This window comes from Giraffa tippelskirchi, chromosome 4 (assembly GCF_054371585.1).
Source record: "Giraffa tippelskirchi isolate mGirTip1 chromosome 4, T2T-mGirTip1v1.2.pri, whole genome shotgun sequence".
Lineage (NCBI taxonomy): Eukaryota > Metazoa > Chordata > Mammalia > Artiodactyla > Giraffidae > Giraffa > Giraffa tippelskirchi.
In genome coordinates this window covers 17,558,527-17,572,090 of record NC_137278.1, presented here as the reverse complement: position 1 = coordinate 17,572,090, position 13,564 = coordinate 17,558,527, and the positions used below count along the sequence as shown (strand labels likewise).

Sequence of the window (13,564 nt, the reverse complement as noted above, 5' to 3'; positions counted from 1 at the left end):
GTGTGTGTGTGTGTGTGTGTGTGCGCATGTGCCCTTGAAACATTACAAAGATGTAGGAGTGAAACAGGACCAGAAAAGGGCTCTGGCTGAGGCGCTGGGAGGGGCTGACACCTTGAATCACCGTGGCATTTACTTGCCCCTCGAGGGTCCAGACAGAGATCACCTCTTTGCCTATTCTCAGCCCAGTGAAGTGCCTGAGCCAGGGTGCACACAAGGGAAATGTTTGTTGAATGAGTAAGAAAAAAATCATAGAGGAGGAAAAGTCCTCCTCCGAGAGGAAGTTTCATTTGAAGCTGAGGCTAAAACTTAAGTCTGTTTGATCAGGGTGAAAGGAGGGGGAGCTGGTGGAGGGGCCAGGCTCAGAGACATGTAAAGGCACATGGTGTTCAGACTGTCATGGAGTGAGGGGTCCGGCGGGGTGTGCTTTGTCACGAGGTGTGTGTTCGAGGCGAGTGAGTCCCTGGAGGGAAGTCGTAATGATCCCGTGTTTGCTGAGTCAATATTTCTCGCCATGTGCCCCAGCTGAGGCTCAGTGAAGGCCAACGTGGAGCAGTGGGAGGCTCTGGCAGGCTTGGGGAAGACCCGCCCAGGAGCTGTCCAGGCCCCCACTGGAGCCGGGGTGGGGGCCATGCAGGGAGGCGGCTTCAGGTCAGGGGCAGCAGGGAGGCACTGCCTGGCTGCGGCTTTGAGGGGGAGTGGGTGTCAGAGAGGGAAGGAGGGCCCAGCATGGATGCTGTGGGAGCCTGGACGTAGGTGCCAGGGAGCCAAGGGCAGAGGACGGGAGGGCCCTGGACACGCCGTGTGGGGTCTGGTCGGGGGGCTTGATGTTTCCAGGTCAGTTGTGCTCGTGCCCTGAGCCAGGACTTACCTGGTCAGAGTGCCAGTCCTCCATCCCATCCACCCAGAGGTTTGGGCTCAGTGGGGCCAGAAATCCAGGTTTCAGTTTTGTGAGTGTGTTTTTGGCCGCCCAGGAAATTCTGGCACTGCTGGTCCTTAGACAGTAGAAACTCTCCTCTTGGAGCCAGGAGCCATGGAAGCTGGAAACCCCTGAAAGTTCGTAACACGGCTGCTTCTGCAGGAGCCCTTTCTCTCCTGGCCCTGCCAGGAACACGCCCTGGAGGACTCAGGCATGCAAGTCGCAAGTGGGCCCTGATCCCCATCCTCGGTTTGGGGACAGTCTGACGGCCCATCATTCATCTCACCTCATCCCGTGTCATCCCATTTCATTTCAGGTATTTTTTTTACTATATCCTTCCCTGTTCAAGAAAGGATTTCGGGTGGCTTGTAAGGGAATAAAAATATATGAACATAACATAAATGAAAAGTGGGGTAAAAAAAAAAAGAAAGGTAGAAAAACAAAGGAGGAGACGAAGTAGAGAGAAGAAGAATAGCACTCAGTGATCTTGGCTGTCATTCCCCTAAAAACCCCTTCTCATTGCTTTCAGGGTTTATGGCTACTCTGTGGCCTGCGTGATGGATTAGGGTTTAAGCTGCCAGCACTCCTTCCGCTGAGAAAAGCCTCGCATCTCTATAGAAGCTAGAGCCACCAAATCCGTACTTGGTTTGTTTAATGAAATGCTGTGCTTCTTAGTAGGCGCGCGATGTCCAGCGGGCATTGTCTGGCGGTGAGAAAGCCCGGCCGCCCGGCCGCATTGTCGAGCTGCTGCCGGTGACTTTTTGTGCCCGTGAACACGGGCTCCCGGCTACTCTCTAAGCCAATGCTGAATGCGGACAGCTGGCGGTAGGCCTTGGCCTCTGGACCTGACCTGAGGTTCCCAGGCCCTGGAGGCCCCTGGGCCTCAGGTCAGTTCTGCCTTGGCCACCCCAGACTTGGGGGTCTTTCCAGAGCTACGGGGACAGCAGACACCCATCATTTAGGGCGCTGGGTGGGAGGGAGGCAACGGTGATGACGTTTACTCTGTGGTCTTTCATGGAAAGAGCTTCCCGAGGTGCAGAAGCAGGAAGAGCACCACCCCACCTCTGATGGGCGGGGTGGCCGATGGCTCTTCTGTGGTCCCCGCGTGGTCCGTCTGTCCCCACACACTCTTTGCTGTCGTGTCCCTCTTGGAGTGAGTTAACTCACCTGTGGATGAACCTCATGGCTGAGCCTCTATTTTGGGAAAGTAAAGCAAAGGGAGCTAGATCAAGTCCACAGAGCACCCCCACCCCCCGTCCCCAAAGGATGGCAGCTCCGCCTGTGTGTCCCCGGGGAGTCAGTCTTGGTAGCCACTCTGAGGATGCTGTGTCTGAGATTTGAGCAGTTTTAAGTCAATCTGGAGAATAACAAGTTGATCCTTTTCTCTGGTGACATCCTTTTTCTCCATGACTTGAATTTCCTTGAAAGTGAAAGTCGCTGTCATGTCTGACTCTTTGCCATCCCATAGACCATACAGTCCATGGAATTCTCCAGGCCAGAATACTGGAGTGGGTGGCCTTTCCCTTCTCCAGGAGATCTTCCCAACCCAGGGATCGAACCCAGGAGATCTTCCCAACCCAGGGATCGAACCCAGGTCTCCCGCATTGCAGGCGGATCTTTTACCAGCTGAGGCACCAGGGAAGCCCAAGAATACTGGAATGCGTAGCCTATCCCTTCTCCAGGGGATCTGCCCAACCCAGGGATCGAACCCAGCTCTCCTGCATTGCAGGCAGATTCTTTACCAACCGAGCTATTAGGGAAGCTCAAATTTCCTTAGGAACACCAGTCAAAAGTAGCATTTGCTGTAAGTGTGTGTTGGGGGTGGGGGTGGGGGTTGCAACTTTCTCTAAACAATAATTATTGAACAAAACCAAAGGGAAGTCTTGTGTAGGGATGCTGTTTACAAATATTTGTCCCTTTAACAATCATTAGCTGAGGTTGCAAAGTGTCGGGTTCTTAGCTCCTTAGATGACTCCTTCCTTAGCTGCTCTGATGGCTAGGGGCGGGTCTCCCAGGGGGTGTGAGCTCCTCTGGGATCCTGGACAGGGAGCTTCTCTCCTCCTATACCCTCTCCCCCTTCACTACCCCCCTCACCCCGCTCCCCTGCTGCTCTTCCAGGGCTCTTCACCTTGGATCCTGACTGGTGAAATCACCTCTTGGCAGGGAGGAAGGTGTGTTTTGGGGTGGGTGGCCTGGGGCTCGCCATCCTGGGGGCGTTTTTGCAGGAGGGCTAGCAAGTTCCCTGGGGGCAGCAAGGAGGGCTGAGGTCAGGCTGCCAGCACCTGCGGGCGGGCCCAGGTTGCTGCATGCAGCCTCAGGGAGGGCGCAGAGGCCATTGGCAGTGTGGTGCTCTCCGCCTCTTGCAGGCCCCTTTGTCTACCCATCTGTCCTGCTCAGCACAGAGCGGGTGCAGCAGCTGAAGGTTGCAGCCTAGAAATCTGCAGGCTGTGGGGGCTGGGAGAGGTGGGGGCCAGGCTTGGCTCACTTGGGTGGGTGGCAGTAGCCATGGGTCATGGGTGGATTGGCAGCAGCTCTGGGGAGGAGATGGGGAGAGCTGGATCCTTGGTGGGCTAGGAGCTGATCTTGCAGTGGTGGCTCCAGGCAGGAGGCTGGTGGCAAATGCAGTGGGTGGGAGGGGTGAGCAGGGAGACTGGGCCAGGGACAGAGCGCCCCCTCTGTCCTTCTTCCCCCACTGTCCTCCTTCCTTCCCCCTTTGCTTTATTCAGTCAGTGTTTATGGGGCATCTTGCACCTTCCAGAAGGTCCTAGGCCAGGCCCTGGGGCATCAGAAACGGAGAAACCATCCTGCTTCCAACAGTGAGCTTAGAGCCCAGGAAGGCCTTGGGGTGGGATGGCGGTCAGGACCCCTCCCCTTGTTTAAAGCTTCCTCAGCAACTTGTGGTCTGAACAGGCAGCCTGCAGTAGTCCTGTGAAGCGGTGGGGGTCGGGGTGGGGAGTAGAGGGGTGGGGGAGAGGGGAACATTGCATCTTCCCACGATATATCTTTGCTTCTACACAGAGGGGCCAGGTCCCTTTTCTTAAAGCTGGGGCATCAGTGGCTTCACCTGGCAGCTGGTTGGAAATGCAGACTCCCAGGCCCCACCCCGACTCCATCCAACAGCACCTGCGTCTTGCCAAGATCCCAGGGTGATTCCTGCGGGTGAAAGTCTCACACGTGCTTCCGTGGCCCTCTTTCCCCTCAGGTACACAGAGGAGCCCCCCACTCCGTCAGATCTAGGAGGACTGACAGCCTCGAAGAGGAAGATCTTCTTGGGCGAGGGTTCCAGGTTGAAACTCATCCCTGAGCCGAGCAGGGCAGGCACCCGGGTACCCGCTCCTGGGCTCAGAGGGAGACAGCTGGGCCCCTCACATGGTGCCCATGCTGCTGGGGAGGCGTGTGCGCCCTGAGGCTGCCCCAGGGAGGAGAGCTGGCCACTCGCCAAACGCCACCTCCACGGCTTCTGAAGGAGCCAGCGACTTCAGTTTCCCAAGACGGTTTTCTCCTCTATGAAGTGGGGTTTTGGGGGAACATGAGTGTGGATGGTGTGTCAAGAGTCAGGTGTGGCCCTCGCCCCCACGGTGGCAGGGGGCGGGTGGGACTCACGCTGGAGGCACCCCTCGATGCTAAGCGGGGCTGACACCTGCTGCAGAGGCTGTCCCGGGGGTTAAGTGAGACTGTGAATGCAAAGCACCAGGGCAGCGGCTCTTGTTTTATAACAGTCGGCTTGTGTAAGTGCCCTAGAGCAGGGCCAATAGGATGTGGCTTTGGGGAGGCCCCAGCAGCTGACTCATCCAAGGACAGGTGGGGACAGGTCAGGGAAGAGGCCACTTTGGCTGTGGCAGTCCCTACTAGACTGTTCGCAGAAGCACTGTGTACCCCGTGGTCCTCGGGCCTGGATTCCTGAGAGGATGAGTAAGAAGCATAGAAGTTAACCTGAGGTGTTGCTAGGTAGGTTTCTCTTAAAGGGTGTTCTCTCTCTGAGGGAATGACAGATGTTAGTGTTGCTACGGTGACAGGTCAACTGTTTAGAAGCACAGGGCACTTCCGTTCAGACGCTGGCCTACAAGTTATGCTCATGGAAGGTTAAGGGGGGCCCCATCAGGAAATTTTAGTGACGGGTCTTCTTCTGGATTCTGATTTCCAAAAGCGATATCATTTTGTGTCCTGGGTGACTGGGCAAGATAGGGAAAGCATTGCCTACATTCAGAAGGACAGAACCTGTGCAGAGCATGGGGATGAAATGTTGAGGTTTTTTTCAAGAACTGAAGGAAATTAAAAAAAAAAAGATTTCACAAAGAGCTTAGAGCATCGAAGATTTAGATGTGTTGGGATCTTCTGAGACTGTTTCACCAGCTTGTAGATTTCCTTGTACCAAATACACTACTATTTTGTTAGAGTAGGAGCAGGATTTTGAGCTGGCTGTGAAGTTATGTCAATGTTACAAGCCTTCAGGGAGTGCCTACTGTGTACACCGAGTCTTGCCCTGGAAGGCAATGGGGATTTGGGGTGGTGAGATTCGAAAAGGAACAGGAAGTGGACTTTGCCCTCAGGAAGTTGGTGGGGGCGGACCATGTGGATATAGGGGGACTGAGGCAGAGGCTGCAAGCGCCATGGAAGCACAAGGGGTGGAGAGTGAGTGTGCACTGGGAGGACTGGGTTTAGTTCCAGTGGTGGCGGTCTGGTCCAGGGTGGGCTCTGTGGTGGTGGAGGGGAATCTCAGCAGGTTGATGAAGGCAGAGCAGGGTTCCAGTGGGATCGCTGCAGGGGAAGGGCCTCCAGGCTGGGTGGAGGATGAGGGATGCTGGGCAGAGCCAGTGGCCAGGGAGACTGGAACACCAGGGCTGTGCAGGGAGGTCTGCAGTGGAAGAATTGGGAAAACTTGACTGGGGCTGGGGCAACTTAAATGCTGGGAGAGGGGTCTGGGTGTTTTCAGTGCTGGGAGGGGGGTCTGGGCATCTTTAGTGCTGGGAGGGGGGTCTGGGCATCTTGGGAGCGGAGTCTGGGCGTCTTTAGTACCGAGTGGGGGGTCTGGGCATCTTTAGTGCTGGGAGGGGCATCTCTAGTGCTGGAAGGCAGGTCTGGGTATCTTTAGTGCTGGGAGGAGAGTCTGCGCATCTTGGGAGGGGAGTCTGGGCATCTCTAGTGCTGGGGAGGGGGTGGTCTGGGCATCTTTAGTGCTGGGAGGGGAGTCCGGGCTGGTACCACTGAAGACTTTTCACCAGGAAGGTGATGCCGCTGGCCAGGCCCATTGCTGTCAGAGGATGAGGGTGGCATGACGCGGAGAGACGGAGGCAGGGGCTGGGGAGGACCCCTCAGCATCAGGACGAGCAATGATGATGCTGGCCCATAGTCTGCCCGGCAAGGCCACGGGCTCACTGGCTGGAAGCTCAGGTTCAGCTGGTCCCCCAACCCTAGGCCTTTGCTGCCTCCTCTAAGCCCTGGCTCAGGGTGAAGGGCTCCTGCCCCAGGGCTCGGAGTCTTTGTTCCCTGCCAATGGGTGGGGCAGGGTGTTGAGGGGCAGCTCTCCACACTGCTGGCTTCTGGGCCAGAGATTCCTGTGCTTCTGACGGGGCACGTTCTTCCCCTCCCTGGGGTCCCGGTCAGCTCCTCCAAAGAGCAGATTTCCTAGTCGCTGACCCTCTAACCAGGCTGATCTGATCTGGCCTGGAGCCTCTCCCCCGCCTTCCCCTCCCCACCCCAAGATGTCTGGAACTGACCCCATGATGTCACTGCCCCTGGACAGGGCAGTCAGGAACGTGCCCAGAACAGGCTGGGAGGAAAGCTCAGTGTCCGCAGAAGCCCAGGCCATTCACAGCCAGAAAAGTGTCCTCTGGAGGCTCCCCTGAGGCCCAGAACTTGGGCAGCCACCTCCAACATGACGGGAAGGGACAGGACACATAAAGCAAAACACAAAGACGGTGACACTGGAGCTGAGAGGAGCTGAAGAGCCATCTTGGTCTGGGGTCTTCAGCCTGGCTGGGGGTGGGCACAGACTTGGGGGCACCTGGAGGGCTTGGCCTTAGATTCTGTGTCGTCTTGGTCCTCCTGGTGAAGAGCGAGCCCTGGAGATCCAGCCTCGGTTCCCTCTGTTCTAGGCAGGAGCTGGCCAGCCTGAACCCTGCTTCCCCAGACGTGAAGTGGAGACAGTAATACCTGCTCGCATGACCCCAGCGCACCACTGCAGGAGTGTTCATTGACAAAGGACTGGTAAACTACAAATTTGGTTCAATTCCCTGGGATCTGAAAAATGAAATCAAAACATTTATTTTGTTCCAGAACACAAAATTGATGCATGTTCACAAAATGCAAAATAAAAAAGAGAAAATAAAACCATGTATTATGCTTGCTACCACTCAGATGTGCTTGCTGATTCACAATATTAACTGCCATTCTCATTTCTACCCCTGTATGTAAATTTTTGCTTTTTATACTGTTTGGCCAGAATTGGATCATATTCTATGTACATCTTTGAAAATATTTCTTTTTCATTTGGCTGTATCTTCTAAACATATCTCCTTGTTGATAAACCTACCCATACAACATCAGTTGCATGGCTGCCTAGAATTTCATCCTCTGTGTGTATCGCATTTGATTCAGTGACTCTCCTCTTCCATGTTTTCTAGGTTGCTTCCAAGTTTTCTCTACATGAGCAGTGCCATGCTGTTTGATTGTGCTGTGTACTTCTGCCTTTTGAGCTACACAGTTTTAATAGGAGATACAGTGTCGTAGGCAGTGTTTTTATTCTAGATAAACATATTGCCATCTGCTCAGGCCAGGTCCAACTATGCTTCATCTCAAGCAGACATGAGTCCTTGTCCTACATTTTCTGGGCTCAGTGTCTGTTCTTTGATTTTTTAGATCTCATCTCTTTTGCGTGAGAAAAAAAATGCCCCTGCTTATGAGAACGGAAAGGACCAGGCAGCGGGAAGAAGTGCCACTCCTTTCTTGGCACACCAGTGAGGGCCGTCTCTTTGCCATCCAGCAAGCCGTCCCTAAGCTTGTCCCCGTCATTGTCCCACGAGCTTTCCGAGGTGCCGGCTCTGAGCTCATCTCCTAGGGTCGTTCTCCAGCTGTTTCTGTGCTGTTTTCCTGGCCCAGCCCAGTGAGGCAGTCACTGTCTCCAGAGTCCAGAGCAGGTACTGCCCTTCTGATCCAGCCTCTGGCTCTCCTGATCACAGATGTGAAGACCCACTGATGGCAGATGGAGCCACCCTCTGAAGGTAGCCGCTCTGCAGTGCTGGGATGACCTGTTTTTCAGGACTCCTACTGCTGTATTCATAAGAAACACAAGATGTGATGTCTACAGGGGCTGCCTTGCGTCTTCCCTGTGTCAGTTTCCCTTAGGGAGGTGCAAGAAAAGGAGACCATCATCTACTGGGCCCCTATCAGCATGTGGGCCCTGAACTAGGCACCCACCCGCCAGCTAACGATTGACTTTGACCTCAGATCTGGGCTGCCTGTCACGACTGCACCTGGTTTGGGCTGCCTCAAAAGCTGGACTCACCTCAAAAGCTGCCTGGAGCACCTACACTTGGCCTCTGTGTGGCCTGGGCTTCCTCATAGTATGGAGCCTTGGCTGGCTTGCTGTCTTGATGGAAGCTCAGGGCACCTCGAGGGAGCAGAACCAGGGGGAAGGTGCGTGACCTTCTAGGGCCTCACCTTGGAAGGCTCATGGCATCACATAACTGGATGGAAGTCACCTGTCCAACCAGACTCAGGAGACAGGGACCCCACCTCTAGAGGGAAGACACTTCAAAGGATTTGTGGCCATGTTTTTAAAACTGCTTCACTTTCCTTTACCATATGTTAAAGTTTCATTTGCAATGGGCCTATTTCTGGATGCTAATATATTCTACTAGTCTATTTGTCTATTATGCACACATATCCCCAGTGCTTTAATTACTATACATTATTATGTTTTGTTTTATTGTTTGTTATTATTTTGTTTTCCAGTAGTCATGTGTGGCGGAGAAGGCAATGGCACCCCACTCCAGTACTCTTGCCTGAAAAATCCCATGGATGGAGGAGCCTGGTAGGCTACAGTCCATGGGGTCGCTAAGAGTCGGACACGACTGAGCGATTTCACTTTCACTTTTCCCTTTCATGCACTGGAGAAGGAAATTGCAACCCACTCCAGTATTCTTGCCTGGGAAAATCCCAGGGACGGCGCAGCCTTGTGGGCTGCTGTCTATGGGGTCGCACAGAGTCGGACACGACTGAAGCGACTTAGCAGCAGCAGCAGCAGCAGCAGCAGTCATGTATGGATGTGAGAGTTGGACTATAAAGAAAGCTGAGCGCTGAAGAATTGATGCTTTTGAACTGTGGTGTTGGAGAAGACCTTTTTGAGTCCCTTGGTCTGCAAGGAGATCCAACCAGTCCATCCTAAAGGAGATCAGTCCTGGGTGTTCATTGGAAGGACTGATGTTGAAGCTGAAACTTCAATACTTTGGTCACCTGATGCAAAGAACTGACTCATTTGAAAAGACCCTGACACTGGGAAAGATTGAGGGCAGGAGGAGAAGGGGACGACAGAGGATGAGATGGTTGGATGGCATCACCGACTCAATGGACATGAGTTTGGGTAAACTCCGGGAGCTGGTGATGGACAGGGAGGCCTGGCGTGCTGTGGTCCATGGGGTCACAAAGAGTCGGACATGACTGAATGAGTGAACTGAATTGAATTGAACTGATTATGTTTTGATTATTATATATTTGACACTTAGGGGCAAGTCCTCCCTGAGGTTTACCCTCTCCTAAATTTTGGCTGAATATATATATATATATATATATTCCCAATTTTGGATGAATATATATGTATATAATTCATATGTATGTAAGCTATATATATATATATTTATATTTATTCATTTATCTTTTATAAATTATTTATAATTACATATTTATTTTTTCTATAAGATGTTTAGAATCATTTTGCTAAGTTCCATGACAACTTTTAAGCTTGCATTTATAGATTAATTTGGAGAAGAACTGACATCTTTAAAAATGGAGCCTTCCCATCCAGGAGTAGGATCTTTTATAAGAAATATTTGATGCTTTTTTGACAGTTTTCTTTATGTCGGTCTTACACTTCTCTTGTTAAGTTTATTCTGACATATTATTTTTATGAGCTGTACTGGGAATGGGAACTGAAAAGTCTTCTAATGATTATTGCTCCACGGAAAGCTATTGAGTCTTTTGTAGTGTCCTCCTGTCATCTTATAGCACTCTTGGTTATGATAATATTGTTAGATGACTTCTTTATACACTTTTGGTTGGAAAGTCATATTATCTGTAAGCAATGATGGCTTTTTAATATTCATTAGAGTTTGTAGGGTGAATACACACAGTGTCATCACTTGCAGATGTTTCATAATTATATCTGTGCTTCTCAGAAGAGAATTTCAGAAGCCACTGAGTTCATCCACCCCGCCACTCACCACTTGACAGGGCCCACAAACCCCGCTTTCGGTGGCTTGTGCATAGACCCTTGCATGTTGGAGGCAGGGCTGGCCCTGGAACCCGAGACTCCTGACGCCAGCATGATGCCAGCCCATCCTATCCGACTGGACTCTCATAGTTACAGCCCTCATCTGCTGTGTTGTCCTCGCTTGTGGAGGTCATTTATGGTTTGTTGTATTTAGTCGCTAAGTCATGTCTGACTCTTTCATGGCCCCATGGATGGTAGCCCGCCAGGCTCCTCTGTCCATGGAATTCTCCAGGCAAGAATACTGGAGGGGGTTGCCATTTCCTTCTCCCGGGGATCATCCCAACCTAGGGATCGAAATCACATCTCTGCATTGGCAGGTGGATTCTTTACCATTAGCACCACCTGTTATTTTTGATACAAACTGATAAGCATCCAAGCATTGTTCTCAGTTTTAATTTCTAAAACAGTAAATATCTTCAAATGCAACCCACATGAAAAAAAAAAGCTCTTTTTATTTTTAAGGGTACGAAGTGATCCTCAGACCCCAAAAATCTGAGATAAGGTGCTCTGCAGAAAAGCCAGCCTTCACTGAGAACAGCTAAGGCCCTGCGTTCAAGGCCGCAGTGCTAGGAGACAGGCAGGGCTCCACGTGCCTGCACTGGGCAACTTTCACATCGAACTCCAGCTTCTATGCAAATGGCCTGCCCTCCCCCGCCTCTCCTTCCCCGTCTCGGAGAGCCCTGGGCCTTTCTCCTCTCTGGCAAGCTGTTTACAAGCAGAACGTAATGTGGGTACCAGTATTTATTTCTGAACAATGTGTGAAAAGAGAACAGCAGAATGTAAAGTTCAAGAGTAGATGTGCAGTGAATAATGTGGGTGTCATTTGGCGGGGCCCGGGGGACAGGAGGCTGTTCCGGGGAGACTTGGGGTATGCCCTTGTGTTGGGAGGTGGGGTGCGATGCTCCTCGCTTGCCTCTCCCTGGTCCTGCCTCTGCATCTCATGCGAGGCCTCGGGCGCGCGTCGTCTGGGCTCAGAGCCTATTCAGCTGAAGCAGTTGCAGTGGGTGAATGGTCTTTGTTCCTCCTCATCCTCTCTTCCTTGTCCACACAGCGTTGAGTTTATATTCTCAGACTTAGAGCAGAAAGAGAGCCTGTGTCTCTGAGCCCATAAGAGAGTAAAGTGCCTCTAGTGTATTTTTCAGAGGTGAGTCCTTGCAAGGAGCAGTCTCCACCTTCTTCCTCGTTCCCGACCACATTTATCCCAGTTTCTCAGCTCCATTCTGGACTCAGAGATGAACTGAACACAGTTCTGCCATGAAAAGTACTCAGACTCGGTCAGGAACACCTTGGGGGCAGGAGACGGTCAGGGCTCAGAGAGTGCAGGGGTTCAGCTGGGAGGATATGGGAACCATTGCTCAGGAGAGCTGGAAGGTTGAGTCCAGGGTAACCACAAGGGAATCAACAGGTCTCGAAAACAAGGGCAGGACTGTGGGTTTAGGGAGGGCACTCAGACAGCTTTTCTAGAATAGTTTGCTTGCTCTGGTGAGTATTTTTATTTCATTAATCCTGTTGAGCACACACTGTCTCCTGCCAAGTTCATCTTCAGAGAGTCTGAGTAGCCTTGGAAAGGTTCACTGAGAAGGTTGGGCATGAATTTGCTTGACCTTGAAGGGAGACTAGGGTTTGGATAAGGGAAGAGGAGCAGAAAAAGTATTTCGAGATTTAGAGATGGGGTGAGAAGCAGGAAGGGTCAGAGCTCGTGGATTGTCTTTGCTGGAGCAGGGGGGCTGTGTGGGGAGCTGGTTTGGGCTACAAGACAGAGGGTCTTGAGTGCCAGGCTCAAGTTAGGACCTTGCCCTTTGGCCACGGGGAGCCGTAGATGGTCTTTGAGAGGTGGCCTGCCCTGTGTGTGTAGGGGTTCTCAGAAGATGCTGTCCACAGTGAAGCCTGCAGGTGGTTAAAGAGGGGACCCTTCAGGGACGTTTCTTCATGGGGGGCCACGAGGAGGGAAGGGAGACGATGGAGCATGAAGCACTTGAGAGGCGCTGGGGGCTGCCCGCAGTCAGGTGGTGAGGGAGCGGGCAGAGGGACTGGCGGTGCCAAATTGCCAGGCTCATGCTAGAGCAGTGCAAACACTCTGGCGCTTCTTTACACAGCCACTGGGACATAGGAGCTTTAAGGAGTGCTTGTCTTATTTGGCACTCAGTTCATGGGAAGAGAGCTTCCCTTGTGGCTCAGCTGGTAAAGAATCTGCCTGGAATGCGGGAGACCTGGGTTCGATCCCTGGGTTGGGAAGATCCTCTGGAGAAGGGAAAAGCTACCCACTCCAGTGTTCTGGCCTGGAGGACTGTACAGTCCATGGAGTTGCAAAGAGTTGTACACGACTGAGCGACTTTCACTTCACTTCACTTTACTTCCTGAGAAGAACGAACGGGAGGAAGCGTTCTCTCAGGTTGGGAATTAAGTTTAACTCGCTAGGAGGCTATTTTTGTTACTTAAGGAAGCTCGAGTAGAATTCCTGGGCTGGGGAATCAAGCAGGGAGACAACGGGTTTACACAATGGGCTTACACTCCATGCTGTTTGGGGGCACCCAGCTCCTCCACGAGCCCCCTGGTGGGCCCCGCTTCCAGAGCTGGAGCCCTTGTGCAATGCTTACCCTAGGGGGTGTGGACTGGGCTTGGGGACTTGCTTCTCAAGAATCAATGTTGGCAAAAGTGATGGGATGTCGTTTCCAGGGTGATGAGGCTTCGCGGGGACTGTGACTTCTGCCCTCTTCTCTCGCTCTTGCTCGGAGGGAAGCTGGCAGCCCTGTGGGAGTCCACCAGGGTGCCAGCCAAGACCGGAGGCCTGCAATAACCACGTGTGCTTGCTTGGGGCCACACCCTCCCCTTGTGGAGCCTGAGGTGACCACAGGCTGTCACTTGATTCAGAGCCTGGGAGCTAGAAGAACCAGCTAAGCCACTCCCGGATTCCTGACCCATCGGAAGTGTGAGGCAATAAATCTATGTTGGGTTAGGCTGCCAGACTTGGGGACCCGTGCCTCACAGGTGCAGAGGAGCCAATATACCCAAACCCTCTTGACAGTGTCTGAGCGCGTTGTTCCCAAAGCCAGAGCGCACGAATTCAAATCTTGCTCTGCCGATAGTGAGTTGTGCAAACTTAGGCATATTATTTAATTCTATGAGCCTCAGTTTCTTTGTCAGTAAAATGGGAGTATGAC

The 13,564-nt window shown here is 52.5% G+C and overlaps 1 protein-coding gene and 1 long non-coding RNA gene across 2 annotated transcripts in view; both read left to right on the top strand.

Annotated features, from left to right (window-relative positions):
- LOC145503599 (uncharacterized) overlaps positions 1-10,847 on the top strand; it is a 66,597-nt gene extending 55,750 nt beyond the window's left edge. The window contains exons 2-4 of the long non-coding RNA XR_014051585.1: positions 7,012-7,123; positions 8,095-8,948; positions 10,610-10,847. This is a non-coding gene — a long non-coding RNA (uncharacterized LOC145503599). The remainder of the gene's footprint in view (positions 1-7,011; positions 7,124-8,094; positions 8,949-10,609) is intronic.
- LOC145545586 (uncharacterized) overlaps positions 1-13,564 on the top strand; it is a 136,099-nt gene that overhangs the window by 103,313 nt on the left and 19,222 nt on the right. The window lies entirely within an intron of this gene.